The sequence below is a fragment of the Megascapheus bottae genome, chromosome 3, assembly GCF_031878675.1.
Source record: "Megascapheus bottae isolate mThoBot1 chromosome 3, mThoBot2.hap1, whole genome shotgun sequence".
NCBI classification, from domain to species: domain Eukaryota; kingdom Metazoa; phylum Chordata; class Mammalia; order Rodentia; family Geomyidae; genus Megascapheus; species Megascapheus bottae.
Window position 1 is genome coordinate 31,956,862 of NC_143511.1, and position 21,839 is coordinate 31,978,700.

The 21,839-nt window shown below is 41.3% G+C and overlaps 1 long non-coding RNA gene across 1 annotated transcript in view; it reads left to right on the forward strand.

The window, feature by feature from the left end:
* Nucleotides 1-666: 666 nt before the first annotated feature.
* Nucleotides 667-21,839, forward strand: part of LOC150065233 (uncharacterized) — a 256,479-nt gene continuing 235,306 nt past the window's right edge. Inside the window, exon 1 of the long non-coding RNA XR_016534934.1 lies at nt 667-745. This is a non-coding gene — a long non-coding RNA (uncharacterized LOC150065233). The remainder of the gene's footprint in view (nt 746-21,839) is intronic.

Below are 21,839 nucleotides of genomic sequence, written 5' to 3' on the forward strand. Positions count from 1 at the left end.
CCCCCCCCTCTCTCTCTGGCAAGATAAAACACATTCCCTTCAATACTAATAAATTAACTCTTTTTTATTTTTTTGCCAGTCCTGGGGCTTGAACTTAGAGCCTGAACACTGCCCTTGGGTTTTCTCAAGGCCAGTGCCCTAGCACTAGAGCCACAGCACCACTTCGGGCTTTTTTCTATGTATATGGTACCAAGGAATCGAACCCGGGTCTTCATGCATGCTAGGCAAGCACTCTACCACTAAGCCAACTCCCAGCCGTGATACATAAATGAAATCTTAACTAAAAAGAATAACATGCCAGGTGCAGTGACCCACTGCTGTAATCCTAGCCACCCAGAAGCTGTTTGCCCATACGACCCGTGTTTCTTACCTCTCAAGGCACACGCACGCGCGCACACACGATTTCCCTGAGTGGATCCTTGCGGTCCTGGGTTTCTTTTCTCCTCCGACCGCAAGGGGCAGTCAAGGTTTCGAGGCGAGCTAGCCGGCTCTCTCTCTGGTCTCCCTCCCAGGCCCCTCCTCCCGTTCACCGAGGTGCCTCTATGGTTCTTCCTGCCATTCGTCGGGAGGGGGCGCCACGCGCAGGCGCGAGTTGACGCTGAAAGGAGCGCAGAGGCAGAGGCAGTGGCAGCGGCGGGGGCGGTGGAGGCGGCTGTGGAGGCGGCGGCGGCAGTACCTTCCGGAAAGCCCGCTGGAGGTGCTTCAACGGCCGGTTGAGGGGTGACGGCGCTCGTCTCTCTGAACGGTGAGTAGGTGTCCGGCACGGGCGGGCTGATGTGCGGTCCTGGGGTCGCGAGGACCCCTCCGGTCTGAGGAGGTGGGCGCGGGCCCTGGCGGTGAGGCCGCAGGGGCTCGGAGCTCAGGGGCGCGAGTTGGGGTCCAGGACTGAGGTAGGAGCGCGGTGCGGAGGGGGCCGGGGAGGGCAGGGAGGCGGAGCCGCTGAGGCGCCAGGGTGCGGGGTCCAGCTTCGTCCCAGGACTTGAGGGAAGTCTGGCAGGTCAGTTACCCGGGAGAAAAAATCAAAGGCTCATTGCTTACCATGGTGCTCTGAGAACCTGGGCTTCTTGCAGGGGAAAGTCAGTTCCTGCATGGTTGACTATGGCCTGCAGCTGGTCCATGCTGGCCCTATAGTTAAAATGCACTAGCTGTAGGCTATCTCCCTGTGAGTCTTTGGCTCTGACTAAGTGGGATCCATTATGCTGTACTGAGGTCCACACAGTATCTGGTGGGCAGAAATTGGGTTGGAACAAAGAAAGGATATCAAAACTAGGTTGAAATGGTTAAGAGAAACATCTCTCATTTGAATTGGTTAAAAAACATAGAAATAGATATGAGCCTATTGTTCCCTTCTATAATCCTAGCTATTCAGAAGGCTGAGTCCTACATAATTATGAAAAATTATATATTATATATAATTGTATTGATGTAATAGATAATTATAGTTTACCATATATTTATCTATATATGTATAGTATAGTTATACATTTATATTTATATAAATATATATGTGTATATAGAAATATAAAGTATATATTTCTATAATACATAATCATATATACTGTTATTTATTGTATATTACATGTAATATAAATATATTTATTGCATTAATATAGTGGTTGTATTATATTATATAATTTTATGTATATATATAAATATACGTATATATTATGCATTTGTGGTAGAAGGGACTCAAATTCAAACCAAGGCTTCATGCATGCTAATTAAGCATTTCACTAATGAGTAACATATCCAGCCCTTTTGAAGGGAGCCCAAATGATGGCCTGAACTTGGGGCGTGGGCACAGTCCCTTAGCTTTTTTGCTCAAGAATGGTGCTCTATTATGGTGCCACAGCTCCACTTCTGGTTTTCTGCTGGTTAACTGGAGATAAAACTCTCAAAAACTTTCCTGCCCTGGCTGGCTTTGAATCTTGATCCTCAGATGTAGCCTCCTGATTCACTAGGAATACATTTGTGAAGCACTGGTACCAGTGCTAAAATATTGAGTAGTGGGGTGACAGCCACTCATTTATAGTTAAGATAGTGAAACAATGTGGACATTTGTGCATCTAATTAAGTATTTCTGGCAATAACCACTACTACTGAATCTTTGGAAGTTCTGCTGACAGATTTCGACATACTTCTGTTAAATCGATTGCCTGTGGGGAGGCCTTTAGGAAAGAAATGGTGTTAATTAAAACATATTTCACAATGTTTATAAGTGAAGAAAACCATACTGCCTTTTGTGATTCCTCCACCCGAACTGGTATATTTTGCCTGACTCTTCTTCTATACCATGTGTGCATCAAGGGTCACATCTAACAGCTCCCCTGCACACAGAGTCTTAATGTACCCCATCCAAACACAGATCCAGGGACAAGAACTCCAAGAGGTGGTGGAAGAATACTGATTGAAACTCTATGAAGGGTACTATCACAAAACTCAGGAAAACTAGCAAGAATAGGGCAAACTGAGTGATGAGGATTGGTGCCCATTTTTTATTCAGGATACCAGAAAACAGATCCTGAGGGAGGCTGTTGGAATTTCTATAGAAGCTTAAGTGTATAGGTTATTTTTTTAATGACATTTTCCCTGTAATTGTATTACAGGGGAAATGTAACTGCATTACAACGATTTCACAGAACAACAAATAAACAAATAAGCTTGGCGTTAGTGTTTATAATTATTTATTCTGTGTACCCTTTGCATTTCTTCTATCAAATAGAACCAAGATAACCATCATTTTGCTGCTGCACACAGCACGCCTTACAGGAATTTAACTATTGTAGCATAGCTTATTAGCTAACCTGTCATGTTGCAGTACACCAGAGCTGGTCCCAGGGGACCACTTCCATCTGAGTCAATGTAGTAGAGTCCTGAAGAGTCTTCTCGGTATTTATGGGCTTCACAAGACTGCTCATATAGAGCTGCAGAGAACACCATTGGTCATACAGAAGCCATCATTGGATGGATGGCTCCACTGTTAACTACGCAATATCCCATCTCCCCACCACATGATGCCATGCTGCACTGTTCTGCCTGAGTCTCAGCTTCCCCACATCACATCAGGCAGCTGAAGTTCTGAAGCACAGTTAGATATTAAGAGACATCTGCATGAAAACCATAAATTGGGATAATATATAGCCCTGCTGCTTAGACTTTGGCCAAATCTTTACCCTAAGGTTTCTGTGAAGTCCAGTCTCTTCCAAAAAAAAAGATTTACATGGTAAATTCTGACTGGGGATGGCGGAAAGCTGCTCCTGATGTGTTTAGTGGATAAGTTGCTCCCTCTAGTCTGCCGAGGGCTTCTCATGGAACCCACATCACTGGAGACTCTGGGATGTCTTCCCAAAACCCATACTAGCTGTCCTGGGATTCTGTGCCAAAAAAAAAAAAAGTGACTATGACTTTTTCTGACTATGACTTATGACTATCCATGCTCTTCTTTGACTTCAGTTTATGTGGACTAAAATTAACTCACATTCTTGAAGATGCAATATATTTCCCTAGGAGAAGAAACTAAAGAAAGCCGACACATAAAGTTCTTCCTCTAAAGATGCAGGGAGAGAAGAGGTGCTGGTCCTTATAAGAGCAGGACTTCGGTGTCACATTGCTCATACTTGCTAGTGACTAGTTGTGAATAAAGTCTTGTTAGTTTGAACATTGACCAGTAGCCTGGTCCCTGACAGCCCTGGCTCTGGTTTTGTGATCAAGCTGCAATACCCAGAGCAGCTGCTTCAGCTTCCTCCTCCCTCAAGCACAGCGTAGGTAGTAACTCTTCTCTCTTTTGAGTTTTAAGGATTTATGAAGCTAAAACATGCCAAGAACTAGAATCCTGCAGACATACTGAAACTTCTCAGCATATGTTAATTCTTATCATCACTACCAGCACCTAGGTTAAACAAGACCTGAAACTTTACCTGGTTTCTTGCTATCTAGAACTGCTACTAGGATAGTACCTAGCTGCTCACACATCATTTTACTTTGGAAGACAAAAATTCAGAGCTTTTTTTTTTTTTTGCTATAGCTCATTTTCCCTTTACCTGTTCTTTTTCTTTGGTGTTCTATATTTTGTATTATATATTATTGCAACCTGCTTTCACATTATTTGAAAATAAAATTAGTTTAAAAACATGCCAGACATTTACCCAACCATCCAGAAACAAGGACATACTAAACCCACTAGCACAACAATGTTCATTGCAGCACTATTCACCATAGCAAAGATATGGAACCAATCTAGATGTCCCTCAGTTGATGAGTGGATCAACAAGTTGTGGTATTTGTACACAATGGAATTCTATGCTGCTGTCAAAAAGAATGACATCGCCCCATTTGTTAGGAAATGGAAAGACTTAGAAAAAATCCTATTAAGTGAAGTAAGCCAGACTCAAAGGAACTTAGGCTCAATGGTTTCCCTCATTCGTCATAATCAGTAGAAACCTTGGGCTCTACTAGCAGAGATTTGCAGTAGAGCAAAATCTTGATACATAAGGCCATATAATGTGAAGCTAATTGAAAGGACCTCCAGGATATTGAAACAAAAGCCATATAATGAATGATTGTTGTCCTTAATGTACTATGTTGTCTCTCATCTCCTTTGCTGTCCCTTGGTTATCTCATATTGGTATAGTATCTCACTTTGTTATCTGATATATTGAATTTATTTGTATTTGGATATTTGAAATTTGATAGGGAAGGGGGGAAAACCAAGACGGGTGGGGGGTGTGGGGGGGGAGGGAAATGGGTACCAAGACATGTGAAAGGGTATCAATGTATGTGAATTAATGCACCTTCTATCTGGCAAATATCATGTAACCCTTTTACTAATTACAATAAAAAAAATATGGAAAGAAAAAAAAACATGCCAGACATTGGGGCCAGGAGTTTGGCCTAGTGCTAGAATGCTTGCCTAGTATGCATGAAGACCCAGGTTTGAATCCTTGGTATCTTATATAGAAAAAGCTAGAAGTGGTACTGTGGCTCAAGTGGTAGAGCTCTAGCCTTGAGAAAGCCCAAGGTAGTGCTCAGGCCATGAGTTCAAGCCCCAGGACTACCCAAAAAAAAAACCCATGCCAGACAAAGATGAATCTTTAGCTGGGCACTGGTGGCTCATGCCCATAATTCTAGCTACTCAAGAGGCTGAGATAGGAGGATCATACTTCAAAACCAGCTCTGGTAGACAAATCCTCAAGACTCTCATTTCAAGTTAACCAGAGAAAAGCCAGAAGTAGAAGTGTGACTCAAATGGTAGAATGCTAACGGACTTAGTAAGAAATAGGAGGCGCAAAACACAATCTCTAGTACCAGTACAAAAATAGATAATGAAGGGAAGGGAGGGAGAGAGGGAAAGGGAAGAAACATTGATTTCTAAAATACCATATTTTCTTGTTTTTTATGTCATTTAGTTAAAACACAGACATATGTACTACAGAATGACAGGCAATAGGAAAGAGAACAGTAACCAAAGTGCCATATGCCTCTTACAGGAATGGCAGGTGGCTCCTGTGTAGCCAGTATGGGTGCAGTCCCAGGAGAAGGTAGCCCACGACTGGGAACATTTACCCCCATGTTCACAATAGCTGGGCAAACACCTAAAGGAAGACAGATAAACACTGCTGTCTTTCAAATGCAGTCACAATAAAATGTGCTTGTCATGCTGGTTTGTTACAAGAAAGATGAAGGACAACAGTAAATAGAAATAACCCAACAGGACAGAGGCAGTTGGGTCTGCCCTTTGGTCTGTGAATATAACACATAACCAAGGTTAGAAAGCTTGGTTAAATGTAACATTTGTGATAGGTATATTTTCAATACTTCTCCTTGTATTAGTTCTGTTCATTTTTCACCAAAAAGCCTACAGCTTTGTTGCACATATATGAAGGGTAATAGTAGCTTTCAATGACCTCAGATAGACACAGAGTTACGTTTCCCTCCTGCCTAGGGCCCTCATCATGTGATACGGCAGAACTCCTCTCTCTCAGGTCCAGCACCGGCATCATCACAAAAACAGACGATGTGACCAGCTTTGACCAAGAGGGCCTTGCAACAACATCCACAACCACAACACAATGTTTAGTAATCAGACACAAGAAGGACAACATTCTTTTGTAAAAAGCTCAAATATGTTTTTGGCACATATGTTCCAGGAAATAACTTAGCTTAAAAACACATCAGCCTGCTATATATGTTATTTTCTAATTCCCTAGTACTTCCCAGGCTACTGGTTTTCATTCTTATCATGTCTATCAGGATTTTCAGTTCACACAAATTCACTCAGGTAAATGCAGCCTTATAAAGGATTTGGATTGATCCTTATTCCTTTGTGCTCCAATTCATCATTCAAATGGCTTTCACAACAACTGTTAGGAAAAAAAACCCTAAAACTCATCACATTATATATAATTAAGCACTGGACAACCAAATTTAGAATAATATAGAACAAAAGGCTGCTCTCTTGCTCACTAACACAAAGGTATGAATGCCCATACCAAGCCATCTATAAGCAAGCCCAAAGTGAATGGGAAATTTATGTAATTCTAAAATTTTATTCAAAATGAGAGATTCCCAGGAGCAAAATGAGTGACAGAGGAGAATGACCACCACGGGGCAAAGCTATCCAGGGAGCACCTGTTCTCTTCTGTCCTGCTGCCTGGAGACTAATCAGTGAGTCATCGGTACATAGAAATAAAACAAAGCAAAAAATATCAAGGGAAGGCAGGTAAAGTTGGGGAAAGGACCACCTGGCCTGTTTTAACATCTTCCCTCTAATACTGTACAGATTATACTCCTATTGAAATTGTTGGAGCCTTTAGCTTTGCTCTTTGAAAGCTATATGTGTGTGTATGTATTATGCATATGTGTATACAGATATGTGTATATCTATCTACACCTGTATTATGTGTATACATGCAAATGTAATTACATATGCATATACATATATACATATAGAAAAGTGGAAAATGTCAGCTACCGATAATAACTAAAAACGAGTAAACATGATTTTACCTTTTAAAAAAAGAAATATATATTCGATTTTAAATTTCTTACTGATTCTAGAAGACTGTCAGTTTTAAAATAGCCAATGTTGAAAGGATATTAAAAAATCTTCCTAGTAGGCTTAGCTTGGTCATAAGGTTCCTATTAGTCATGTCCAACTTAACTACAGAGCAGACACTAAACACACAGTTCTCATGCCTCCTCGGTCATTCTACTAGCATAGCTGTGAAAGGAACAGAAAAAAACATAAAACACAACAAAATAGCACAGAGAACTCTAGAAAGCCATTTAGTGCCAGTCATTTCATCCCTGTTTAGGTCTAGCCTAGCTTAGCTGTTTTCTATCATTTCTCTATCCCTATTCCATTGAGGACACAGAGGACATCCATTTTCCTAACCTGTGGAATACAACTGTTAGAAACACGATTTGCATCAGTAAGTACACAGGATGGCTGGTATTTTACAAAAACTAGGTTGCTTAAAGGCATAGAAATGGAAAATTCATGACTTTGTCTTCCAAGAAAATATTATAATTTGCAAGGCACAATATTAACATAAAATCAAAACAGTACATTAGTTTTCCATGATCAATGTTTAGATCTTAAAGTACTCCACTGTCCAGTGCTTCAAAGACCTGAGCCTGATGACTGCAGAAGGAGGTGAGGAAAGTTTGAAGGCCTGGGCCTAGTCAGGGATTTTCAGGGAATGTGTCCTGCAGAGTGGGGTGGGATCCAGTCTCTTGCTGTTCATGATTCTAAGGATGAGATACTCAAGGCATGCTGTTTTGCTGTTTCACCAAAGACCTCAGAGCAACTGTACCAAGAGACTCCAGATTGAAATCTCCAAAATAAATCTTTTGTCTTTATAAATGGATTAGCTCAGGAATAGTATCTCATTACAGTAATGGAGAACTAACAGTGTGAATGTACTTCCTTATTTGGCATAGCAGAAACAGAGGAAAGAAGGGATACACTTATCCAGCTGTTCATGTGTTTATGAACTAACTAAGTAGATTAAAAATTGAATTCAGACATGGCAGCATTCTGAACCTGAATGGCTTACTTACCTGTCTATAATGCCACAGGAATCTATCTGAAGATCACTGAAACTCCCTACTGCTCCCTGCTGTATAGAGATAGGATCGACCGCTTTGTCACCAATAGAGATGAGTCTCAGACAGCCCTGGAACCCGCCCAGGGAGCTCCGGCATCCAGAGCCAGAGGCGTTTTCTGGACAGCCTAAATATTAAGACACAGGCAGAGGACAATCCACAAGCATGACCAGAACAAAAGCCCACACTATAAGGGAAGTGTCAGTGAAACTGCTCCTAGAACAACTCCTAAAATTAATTTAAAATAAAATAGATAATAGAACAGGCCCAAATTGCGCAAAAGACACCTAACTAACAGAGTTCATAAATTTCTATTTTGACCCATAAAACATTGTAAATGTACCAGTGGACCTCTCTCACAAGAAGAAAGCCACACTCTGGGACTGCTGGGCTAAAATACTGAAGATATCATATAGGTAGATCCTGTGGCCAGATAGTGCTGATTTATGCCTGCTGCCCTGTCATTATTACTGGTTATCATCTCTCTGTCTCAAAAATGTTGTGATTTGGCCTAAGTTTATAGTCACACTAACTGTAATAATAAGAAATACACATTTTGCCTTTATGGTGAAGTTGCATATTAAAACTGGTTTTAACTACACATACCTTTCTCATCCATGCCTCCAATTTTCTCTATTAGCCACCATGTAATCTCCTTTCTCTGCCCTTCCCCATGTCTTTTTATTCAGCATATGGGGATAGAAGGTGGAAGACCTAATCTGGGACTCCTCAAAGTCTGGACCTGGGAACTGTAACCCAATCATCAAGATAACACAAACAGCACATATTTAATATTACTTCTATAAATAATAAATGTATAGAGCATTATGAAAGATAAATTAGTTAAAGGTTCAGAATACTAGTTCTCCGGGGGCTGAGAAGCTCCGGAGGTATTGTAACAATAACTGTGAGTGAGCCCACAAACATCACTTCAGGAAACAAATGGTGATTTTTAAATTACATGCATATGGCCTATTTCCTGGTAATGATTCCTTTCACAGCAGCCGTGTTCATGTGACATGGCATATTCAGAACATGTAGAATGTTAAAATGTAAACGAGATTTGAAAAACATTTTTCTCCAGCATATTTTGTTTTGTATCATTAAACAGCAAAGAAAGAATTTCTTTCTTCTTCTTTTACCTTTTGGGGGGCAAGGAGCATGGCCTAGTGGTAGAGTGCTTGCCTGGTATGCACGAATCCCTGAGTTCGAGTCCTTGGTGTCACATACAAAGAAAAAACCAGAAGTGGTGCTGTGGCTCAAGTGGTAGAGCACTAGCCTTGAGGAAGCCCAAGGACAGTGCCCAGACCCTGAGTTCAAATGCCAGGACTGGCAAAAAAAACAAAAACAAAAACAGGTAACATGAGCCAGGAGTTTGGCCTAGTGGTAGAGTGCTTGCCTAGCATGCATGAAGATCCGGGTTTGATTCCTCGGTACCACATACATAGAAAAAAGCCGGAAGTGGTGTTAAGGCTCAAGTGGTAGAGCTCTAGCCTTGAGAAAGTCCAAGGACGGTGCTCAGGCCCTGAGCTCAAGCCCAGGACTGGCAAAAACAAAAAAGGTAACACTCTTGGTGCTTCAGTATCTTTTATATTTTCAGCTACTACTCTTGGAAAAATTCTCTATTTTTCATCAGAGCTATAAAAATCTATGATAAGTAGCAAAGATTAAAAATCTCTGGAGAGTCAGGTATGCACCATGTTCAACAAACAACTAGAGCAAGCAATACAATCTCTGAAATGAGTTGGCCACTCCAGGGACTTAAGAAATTAACAATCTGATTCATGATTTATGTACTTGTTGCCAATTCATAGTGAGTGCTTGTATTTTCTAGTTGGGTTATAAATCTATCTCTGCCAAGATTTTAGAGAGAAACAAAAATGAAGTGCAAAACAAGAATAATATCAGAAGGGCTTAGTCAAGATCAAGCATGTCTTATTATTCACAGGCCTATATTTCTACTTGACTGCCCCAAAGACAGAGAAATTCATGATCCTTAGAGGCTCCTACTCCCTGGCTGAACTAAAACCAAAGATCCACTGAGCAAGCAAAGCTTCATTTACTAGATACCAGAGGAGATGGTCAATTGTCATAGTAAAATGCATTGCTTAGTAGAAGTAGAGCAGAAAAAAATGTATTAATAGACAATCAAATCTTCTTCCTCCCCTGTATATATAATGCTTTTATGTGTAGACAATGGGAGTAGAATGATTCTTTCCTTTCCAACACTACAAATACTGAAGTCTTGGTTCTGTGAAGATGATGAGGGGTTAGAGGCAGCATCTCTAACCAGCTCCCAGGTGCAGCTAAACCTACTGGCTGGAAGTTATGTTTTGAGTAGCTGAACTCAAAGTAGAGTTGCTGCCAACATCCAGACTAAAATGACATCCATATTCAGCAAAAACACCAGTAATTAAGATGGTAAGGGTTATTTAGTATCAGGGTGGGCTGGGAGGTTGGCCTAGTGGTAGTAGAGTACTTGCCTAGCTTGCACAAGACCCAGGTTCGAGTCCTCGGTACCACATACAAGGAAAAAAAGCCAGAAATGGTGCTGTGGCTCAAGTGGTAGAGCTCTAGCCTTGATAAAGCCCAAGGACAGTGCGCAGGCCCTGAGTTCAAGGCCCAGGACTGGAAAAAAAGTATCAGGGAAGTTCTCTGTAACAGCATCATAAAAATTAGAAATGGAAAACAGTGGCCTTCAGTAATGCCTGCACATGGCAATAATCTGGACCAGTTACATATGAATCCCTGAAGGTAGAGTTCAGGCATCAGTATTTCTTCAGGAGGTCAACGTGAAGCTGTAGAATTGAGGATAAGTGCTATGGAGGAGGTTCAAAACCATTTCATTAGTAAGGCCGAACATACAGACTGTCATTTTAGGTAAAGATTGCTGTGCCCACTCGCCACTGCCAAGTGATTATCAATGAAGCGAAAAGTAATTCTTTAACATCAGTTTTAATTTCATTTAAAAATACCAGTTGCTATAAAATATAGGATCTGAAAAGATAAAGTTGATTCGAATATTTCCCGTGCCTTTCACTTACCTCCAAAATAGTAGGAATCACTGGGGCCCATCCATCCACGCAGGGCATGAAGGGCAGGGGCTGCATCGCCGTCCAGCTTCATGCTCAGCTGACTCCCATTAGCAGATAAGGACACTGAGTGCCACTGACCATCATTCAATCCACCCCCTGCTGATAACCAAAACCAATGACTCAGAATTCCGCTGACCTACACATGTCCCCCAAGAGGTGGGGGGGTGCAGATAAGTGGCAAACAGTGACAGCAGGTACGTGGCAAGCCTGTCTGCAAAGCCCACACAATACACTTAAAGTCCATTGGGTCAACTGGGTAAGGATATCATCTGAGGACACACAGAGACTTGTAGAATGTTTTTCCCTGGTGTTGTGTGCTCTAAGAAGGCAAAAAAGTAAGTATCCTTGTTTGTGTACTAGTAATTTTTATCTAAGAAGTTGTTTTTCATGTGAGTCAGGACAGGGGATAGATGTGTGGAATCCCTGACTTTCATCCACGGCTCTGGACTGGCCTGTGTGGTTCTTATAAATGTTCAAATAAAAATGTTAAGCCAGATGTTGGTGTGGCTGTAATCCTAGCTAATCTGGAGGCTGAGATCTGAGGATCATGGTTCAAAGCCAGCCAGGGAAGGAAAGTAAGTCTGAAGGCCTGTGAGGCTCTTATCTCCAATTAGCCACCAAAAGCTAGAAGAGGAACTATGCACCAAAGTGTTAAGAGTACTAGCCTTGAGTCCTATGTCCCATACTGTCCGTAGTATGAACACTAGTGAGGATATAAAGAGATGATGTTCAAGAGTCCCTACAGTCAGGCCTGCATCTTCAGGTGTTTCACATTTATCAAACAAGAGCCTACACAAATTAAGTGTCTCATTTTGAACTCTAACAATTATGTTTACATGTAACTAAGCTTCTGCACTCATATATGAGTCACATAGAATTGCCCATTTAGAAGGAAAAAGGAATATGAGTATCATATTTAGTGTTTCGTCTATTGTAACAGTTACAAATCTTAGGACAGAAGATGAGAATGATATGACTATGCAGAGTTCATGTGGTATCTCACCTGCGATGATGGTTTTCACTGGATGTCCACGTGGGGAGACATTCAGCTTGAGTTTCCCATCACTGAGAACAAGAACAAGATCTCCTGACCTATGAGCTAACTGACTTGTCAGCAACATCCCTGAGCTGTTCCATGTCCGGAACTGGAAAGCTATGGCCACCATGTCCTCTCCAATGGTGTGGGGCAGAGCCAGGTAACTTCTGGAGCTCAGAAAAGTCACAGGGACAGTTTGAGGTTGTGAACAGGAGAATGACACGTTTCCCTAAGAACACAGTGAAAGAGGACTTTAGGAAGAGCACAACTGACATCTCATTGTGATAACTGTTCTCCAAGGCTGAAAGCTTCTGATCACTTTCTAGCACAAGACTATTTGAAAAGGTGAACTTGAATCCAAGGCATCTCTCCTTCAAACCTGTTTCTGAATCTTAGATGTTTCCATCTCCTTTGTTTTTTGGTCCCTTTCACAGACCCAGTGCTGGTTTGGAGATGATAGATCCACAGAGCTCCTTTCTTGAGGTTCTAGCTCTCCTTAGGCACAGGAAACAAACCAGGATCACCTACTTCAGGAACTGCTCCTTACCTGCACTATATCATGACTTCATCATTCAAACAAGAGGTACATCTTCTCGGGTAGGAAGTGAAATATCTCAAGAAAAAGCTGATGGCATGGCAGAAGGTCCAGAGTCTCCCTACCCTACCACTCAGGCAGCCCCTCCCGGGCAACCCTCATTACCCAGGAGGTCATGCAGCCTGGGGTCTTATCTTCAGCTTCACCAGAAGCTTTTATTTTCATATTATTGTGGCTTGGACTGTCTTGTTCTAGAAGCAAATTTCTTTTTATTCATAGTATTTCCAAAGGAAAAAGATGAATGAATTTCCAATGAAGTCCTCTAAAAGAACATTTCCCAGAACTGGGTAGATTTTTAATTTTTCAGATGGAAGAGGACATGCCTCAGAATTACCAACCTGCTCTAAAATATGACCAGAAAACCCCAAGAACTTAAAAGATTGCAAAGTTATCATAATCATATCATATCTGACATCTGTATATACAAAAATCATAAAGCAGAATATAGAAATTGATCTGTATCATATGTAATATAAAGCATAAAGCGTAAAGAAATTAAATCAGCAAAATCAACTTGTTTTACAGTAAAATACTTAAGGCCACATGAACCTTAGGGTTTCACAATCTTTCTGAGAGAAGATGGAAAACTCCAGAATTATAAAACGTATACAGCCTTATTAGCTATATACAAATAAGAACAGTTATACCCCAATATATCCTAAAATACTTCTCATACGATTGACAAATCCAGAATATTTGGACCATAAATGACAAATCATTATCTAATATAAAGTTTCCTCATAAATTGACAAGAAAATTGTCAAAAATAGGAAAATGCAGTAGTACTGTAAAAATCATTTTCAATTCTGGTATAAGAAATAACTTTTTAAAAACTATGCAAAATATAATCATGGATCCACTGTATAAAACATTACAAACTATGACATTCATGATCTAAAGGGCACAGGGAAGAGTGATAGAGTAATTCCATACATGATGGATACAATGATTCATACAATCCCTCTCCCTATGTTAATTGTAGGAATCTGGTGCACGCACACAATGAAACTGGATTCCACTTTGAAGAAGAAGACAATCCCATGTGAGGCTCAACCGGAAGGAAAGGAGTTATTCACAGAACAAATAAGGCAGAATTCCACATATGTGAGATGCAATCAAATTCACCACAGCTGAGAGAAAAATTCTAACTATCAGAAGTTGGAAGAAGTGGAAATGGAATCAGTGTAAAACTAACTGAATGTCCCAGTTACGAAGATTAAGTTCCAGAGACCGCTCAACAGTCTCGAGTTCATGGCAATGTATTATTGCACATATAATAATTTGCTGAGAAAGTGGAATGACTAGAAGACTTTGGTTAGATGTCTGGGTGTGGAAGCACATATCTGTACTCTTAGCTATTCGGGATATATACTTTAAGAGTATCGTGTTTGAAGACTACCCTGGGCAAAACCTTAGTAAGAACATCATTTAACAAACAAGCTGAGTGTGGGTTCACATCTGTAATCCCAGGTGTATAGGAGAGTAAGCAGGAGGATTGTGGACCACGACTGGCTGTCCCATGCAAAAATAAGAAACTATATTCAAAAAAGTAACTAAGGGACTGGGAGTCTGGCCTAGTGGTAGAGTGCTTACCTAGCATGCATGAAGACCTGGGTGCAATTCCTCAGTACCAAATACATAGACAAATCTGAAAATAGTGCTGTGGCTCAAGTGGTAGAGCTCTAGCCTTCAGAAAACCCAAGGACAACACTCAGGCTCTGAGTTCAAGCCCTAGGACTGGCAAAAAAAATGAGGAGGCATGATTCAAGTGTGAGAGCATCTGCCTAGCAAGTATGCGACCCTGAATTCAAGCCCAGCACTACATATACAAAAAACAAAAATAAAGCATAAATGTAAACTATACATGATTTGTACCTTTAGGAAAAACATGTAAAAAACTAAATTAATAAATCCAATTGCAGGTTTTCTATTAATCTCATATTTAGGCCTGCTTACCATGAAGAGAATCCGTGAACTGTGTTTCTTGGACAGATGAGTGATATCCACTCCATTATAGAAGAGATTTTCAAAACATCCATCAAAATTCTTGTGTGGAAATGTCGATGAATTCCCATGCTCAGGAATCCCTCCAAAGCTGATCTTAGAAAGAAAAACAATGGCATTAAATAATATTGTTTAATTATTTCCTATTATCAAGCTAACATGTTTCTGTTTACAAGTGTAGTGATAATTGGCCTCAATTTTTGTTTTGCATTGTTTTACACTGCTATGTTCATTGCAAATCAAGTTTTAAGATGCAACTTGTTACTGTCTTCACCATATGTACAATAGGGTTTCTTACTACAATTTGTCAGTCATGTGACTTATTTGTGGATGGTGTTTCATCTTTACTTCATATTTATGTTATCTTGATCAACATAAGAACATATCCTACTCCAATTACCTTTGGTTTTACAAACTTTCTAGCAACCAGGTTACAGGATATTGGCTTCTACCATAACATTATTAGGTCAGAGTAATTAAGCCACTGATGCGATGCTGTTATTCAAGAGCAAGCTCTGCCATTGGTCTCCTGTACTGTTGCCAGTGAACACTGAATGAAGCTCCCTGGTTTGCTTGATATGCCTGGTGCAATGCTAAGCAGGGGCATCAGAACAAGTCCTCCAACTCAGTATAGGGTGGTGATACATGAGCAATATGCTGACAGCTTTGGACCTTCAGAAACCCTAACTAATAGAGAATAGGTTTACGGAAATTTCTCTCCCTTGATTCTTAACAAATCATGTAAGATACATACTGATTGCGCCTGACCTCTCCAGTGTCACTTAGTCTGTTTAGGATGATCTGATGAAAGAAGGAATATTTATGACTTACAATCAAATTCCAAACGAAAAAGGAATTATCCAACTAGCTGTGGGTGGCTCATGCTGTAATGTTAGCTCCTCCCCAAGGCTGAGATCTGAGGACTGCAGTTCGAAGCCAGCCTGGGTAGGAAAGTCTGAGACTCATATCCCCAATTAACCACCAAAAAGCTGGAAGTAGAACTGTACCTCAGGTGGTAGTGTCAGCCTTGAGCAGAGGATCTAAAGGAACTCAGTGTGTAGGCCCTGAGTTCAGACAGCAGTACCAACACAAACACAGAGAGGGGGGGGAGGGAGAGAGAGAGAGGGAGAGAGAGACCTAGAATTGTCCAAAACAACATTACTTAAAATACTGCTTGTTGTATTGATTTCTTTTCATACATTAGCTTCTTAAACTAGGCACTTTAGGAGACAAGGAGATAGGGTCTTAATACATACTGATTGGCCTAAAATATCTTCTTAAAATATACTTAACAGTATATTTACTCACATCAAAAGACTAACATCTAGGGCTGGGAGTGTGGCCTAATGGTAAAGTGCTTGCCGTGCATGCACAAAGCCCTGGGTTCAGTCAGGCTGGAAGCGGTATTATGGCACAAGTGGCAGAACATTAGCCTTGAGCAAAACTTCTCAGTGCCTAGGCTCTGAGTTCAAGTGCCAGTACTGCCAAAAAAAAAAAAAAGGCTAACATCTGTGCATGGTAAGACAGAGCAGTAGTGTGTTTGCACAATTATGAACCACGCCATGATCATATAGAGGCTTAAGACAGTTTGGCCTAGTGGTAGAGTGCTTGCCTAGCATGCACGAAGTCCCAGGTTGGATTCCTCGGTACCACATACATAGAAAAAAGCTGGAAGTGGTGCTGAGGCTCAAGTGGTAGAGCTCTAGCCTTGACAAAGTCCAAGGACTGCTCAGGCCCTGAGCTCAAGCCCAGGAGTGGCAAAAAAAAAAAAGACAGGACAGACGGCTTGGACAAGGTAGTCTCTATAAGGATTCTCACTTAGTGATGCTGTGGCTGTGTAGATCTGTGTCACCACTGAAGTGGCCCATGTATATGTATCTCCCACTATGTGATGGCCATACAAGTAGCCCACCAGAGTCTGAATTTCTAGAGAAGGATGGGTATTGCTCTATGTAATACTATTTTCTCTAGGAGACTATATTTCATTTCTCTGATATAATCTGATACACTTAACAAGTAATTGTGCCACCTTATAATCAAGATCCAGATAGCTGGATCCTGGCTGTGCCTGGAAAAGCCGAGCGTGCTTGTCCACAGTGAGGCTGCCATGTGTGTTGTGTAGCTCCAGGAGAAGGGAATGCCAGTGCTGGTCATCCAGCAGGCTGCCCAGGCTGAGGACTGCTGTGCATCAAAGGAGGGCATGTTAGCCTCACCTGAAAAGAGAACTGTGGTTTCTAGTAAAGAATTCTAAGCCGGATGCAGTGGCTCACGCCTGTAATCCTAGCTACTCAGGAGGCTGAGATCTGAGGATCGTGGTTCAAAGCTAGCCTGAACACTAAAGACTGTGAGACTCTTATCTCTAACCACTAGAAAACCGGAAATGGCGCTGTGGCTCAAGGGGTAGATCAGTAGCCTTGAACTGAAGAGCTCAGGGATAGTGCCCAAGCCCAGAGTTCAAACCCCACGACCCACAGAAATAAATAAATAAATAAATAAATAAATAGAAGTCTATAATGTCTCACAATTACAGCTTGCTTATCATCTTCCATCTGAAGAAGTATTTAGCTAATTGTTTTATCTTAATCCTTTACTTTTTTTTTTGGCAGAACTGGAGTTTGAACTCAGTGCTGTAAGCACTCCTCCACTCAAGATTATCCCCCAAGCCTTTCTGGCTTTGGTTAATTTGGAAATAGTCTTGCATTTTACCCAGGATAGACCCCAGACCATGATTCTCCTACTTACATTTCTTTCCTTGTGAGGCTGGGACAACAGACATAAAGCACCCAGCTTTTTGTTGGGGTGGGTCTCATTTTTTTGTCAAAGCTGGCCTCAAACTATGATCCTTCCTATCTATCTCCATCTCTTTTCTTTGCCAGTTCTGGGCCTTGAACTGAGGGTCTGAATACTGTCCTTGGGCTTTCTCAGCTCTACCACTTGAGCCACAGCACCACTTCTGGCTTTTTTCTACACATATGGTACTGAGGACTCGAACCCAGGTCTTCGTGCATGCTAGGCAAGCACTCTACCAGTAGGCCAAACTCCTGGTCTCTATCTCCACCTCTTAAGTAGATGTACACTACCTGGATTAACCTTTATTTTGAACACAATCTACTTTTGACCTTGAATAATTTCTCTTTGGGCGTTTTGGAGGCAGAATCTTACCACATATTAGGCTGGCCTAAAACCCCTGATTTCTTCTTTCTCAGCTGCATCAGTGCTAGAATTATAGGTGTGTGCCACTCGGTCTGCCATTCCTTTGTATTATTATTATCGTTATTCATTGTATTTTCATCTAAGTTGAAACTCTTTTCTTCTTATGACCCTATTACTAGTAGTATCTCAAAATTTTACAATGATACATTTGTGTCTTTATAACATTATCAGCAGCTACGATTGATCAGCTAATGAGGTTCCTATACAATTCAACTGTGGAGACATACAGTTCAGATACAAACATGTTCATGTTACTAGTCCTCAACTGTATGGCAACCTTTGTTCCCCTGAACTGCAGATGCTGTTTCTATAAAGGACTCCGCACAACTATTTGTAAAGCCTCCCTTCACTTTTCATGGATTTAGTTTCAGGAAGAAGTCACTATTTACTGAAAATTTAAGCATAAAATACATTCATCTAAATAATGGTGTTTTCTGAAACACTTCCATGACATTTCTACCTGAATTGAGAGACAGGACGAGTTTTCCTTGAGCTAATTCCAGGATGGAAACACTTGCCATTTCGTCCTTGCCTATGCAGCAGAATCCCATCACGCTTTCTGGATTTAAATTTCAGAGAAAGGACTTCCTTTGTTGGACGTGTGGATTTCTGATGAAAGGTATACAGCAAAGAACTTTTCCCATCAAAATGAACCACTTCTGAGTCTACAATGAAAGACACAAACATGTGACTGATAAGACACTTGTGTTGGGTGCACTGGAATGTGTAAGTGGTCACCGGAATGTACACACAAAGCATATTCCTTCCTCACTGCCACCCACATCCACTCCAAGATGCCTTCTCTGCACCTTCCCTAAAGTATGTCAGTGAGCACGTGCATGGCTTCTGTGTCCACATGGACCCCTTGTTTCAGACTTTTCCCATCTAGGAAACACGAGATCAACCACGAGCAGTCTTTAGCACTCCGGCACAGTGTCCCTGTGGTCCAGTGAGTCCGCATTACTGCTTAGCTGAAAGGCTACAGCAGCTTACTTACACCCGCTTACTTACACCCGCTGGCAAACGGAGTCACGAAAAGAAAGAGGACATCTCTCAAAACTCAGCATTACCATAATACATTTTCAAAAAGATTTGCATTGCTTATGAAAAATCCCTTATTTTTTTCATATCTCACAAATTAAAAAGACACAGCAGCTGTCCTTAAAAGAGCATGAAAACAGAAAAGAAAGCAATAACATATCAAGCTCACATCTTCCTAGCCAATAGTATATATTGCTTATTTTTATTTAATATTTTTGTGCTAGGGAGGCAGAAACAAGAGCCTTGTGCACACTAGGCAAACAGTCTGTCGCTAAGCTACACCCATAGACCTAATGTTCTTTCATTTCCTAGAAAGTTATGCTTACCATACACATACATTTCATTAAAGTAGCTGTACAGAGGGATTTCAAATCAGCATACCAATTTATGAGTATAATGCAGATTGTTACTGTATTCTCAATCTGTCCTCGAACCCATATCCTCATTCATGTATTACCCTCATGGGTAATGAGATTACAAGCATACAATACTATACCCAGGTATTTATATTCTTTCTTCTACTAAATCTAGTGTATTGGTGATGTTTCCTATTCAATTTGGTATTGTTTGTTTATTTTACCAGTCCTGGAGGGTCTGAGCACCGTTCTTGGGCTTTCTCAAGGCTAGAGCTTTACCATTTGAGCCACAGCACCACTTCTGGCTTCTTCTATGTATGTGGTACTGAGGAACCAAACCCGAGTCTTCGTGCATGCTAGGCAAGCACTCTACCACTAGGCCAAACTCCCAGCCTTTTTAAATTCTTTTTTTTTTTTTTGCCAGTCCTGGGACTTGAACTCAGGGTCTGAGCACTGTTCTTAAGCTTTCTCAAAGCTAGTGCTCTACCACTACCACTTCCAATTTTTTCTATGTATGTGGTACCGAGGAACTGAACCCAGGTCTTCGTGCATGTTAGGCAAGCACTCTACCACTAGGCCATGCTCCTGGTTCTCCTGCATACTTTTTAACTTTTGATTTATTGAACTTTTAATTTCTAAGATTGCAATTTTTTTAGAATCTGTTTCATGGCTGAATCTCAAACCTAAGTTGTTAAATTTCCTACCATAAAGAATGGTTCTACTTGAATAGCTGGAAAGGGCCGAAAGGCTAGGTTTTTACAACACATGTATGCTGACCTCAGGCCACAGTAAAACCACTTATGATATGCACATCCATACACTTCAACACGCATCCCGATCCTACCCTTGGGGTTCCAGGCCAAGGGCAGGAAGCGCAGGAACCTGGCTTCGAAGGGCGGCTGGAGACTGTGATGTACCACACTGTCTGCATTGGTGTTCCCCGGGAATCCCTGGAAGAATCAATCATCTGCTGGAAACTGCCTCCACCTCTCTGAGCAATGCGCCTTGTTCTGCTGGGTAACTGGCACAGGCTGGCTTCCTTAAGTAAACCACTGCTGTTTATTCAGATGTGATGACTGCTTCCTTCAGCACCTATACGCATCAACATGCTGTTCTTAAAGGCTAGCTCACTCCCTAAATCCTTTCCCTCAACTCTAAGCAGTGTCAGGAAACCAGAAACGCAAAGAATTCTTAATGCTAGCTCTGGCATTAACCCCAGTCCAGGGCCAATGAGGATAAAAGACACAGGGCCCTAACTATAGCTCTCAATGACTAGCTTTTGTACCTTTTTCTTTTTCTTTTGCCAGTCCTGGGGCTAGAACTCAGGGCCTGGGCACTGTCTTTGAGCACTTTTGTTGAGGGCTAGTGTTCTACCAGTTGAGCCACAGAGCTATGTCTGGCTTTTTCTGTGTATGTGGTACCAAGGAATCAAACCTAAGGCTTCGTATATGCTGGGCAAGCATTCTACCACTAGGCCATGCTTCCAGCCCTGTACCTGTACTTTTTAAAGATCAAATATAAGCATTGAATATTTTTGGAATAACACTTTTATAAAGTACCGTGTCAAGTTACAAGCTTTTACTATTCAGTTTTACCTTCTGGTAGAAATATTAACCCAAAAAAGAAGACAGATATCCTTTGCTGTAGGAAATTGATAGTCTAGGTTTCTTAACACTATTTCCTTCCCAGTTAGAAGCAACATATTTTATATGACATTTGGAAACTTAATTTTTGTAGTAAAGGGCCATTTTCACTCAGAATACGATCATGCCTCTATACACTTGTTTGTCCCCTCACAATAACATAGTAGGTATTGTTTTAAGTTTCATTTTTATTTTTGACACAGAATCCCCCTCTGTAGTCCAGCCTGGCCTCTGATTTTGTTTTGGGTTTTTTTTTTCTGTTTTGTTTTGTTTTGTTTTTTGGTCAATCGTGGGTCTTGAATTCTGGGCCTGGGCACTGTCCCTGAGCTCTTCAGTTCAAGGCTACCGCCCTACCCCTTGAGCCACCAGGCCACTTCTTGTTTTCTGGTGGCTACCTGTACATAAGTTTTGTGGACTTTAGTGCCTGGGATGACTCTGAACCATGATCCTCAGATCTCAGCCTCCTGAGTAACTAGGATTACAGGAGTGAGCCACCGCACCCGGCTTCAGCCTGGCCTCTGTATCTGTTTGGCCTTGAACTCATGATCCTTCTGTCTCTGTACCTTGAGTGCTGGGTTTGCATCATCATGCCCAGCTGGGTGTGTTCTGTTCCCCTCAGCACAGGCTTTTTCCAGGTGTGTTTGCCTAAGATTCTGGGGGGAGGGGGAGGGCTTATCTAGTCAGCTCATTAGATCCAAATAACAACTTGAAAGATTATATGGAAGCTCTAGGGTGAAAAAGACTGAAAAA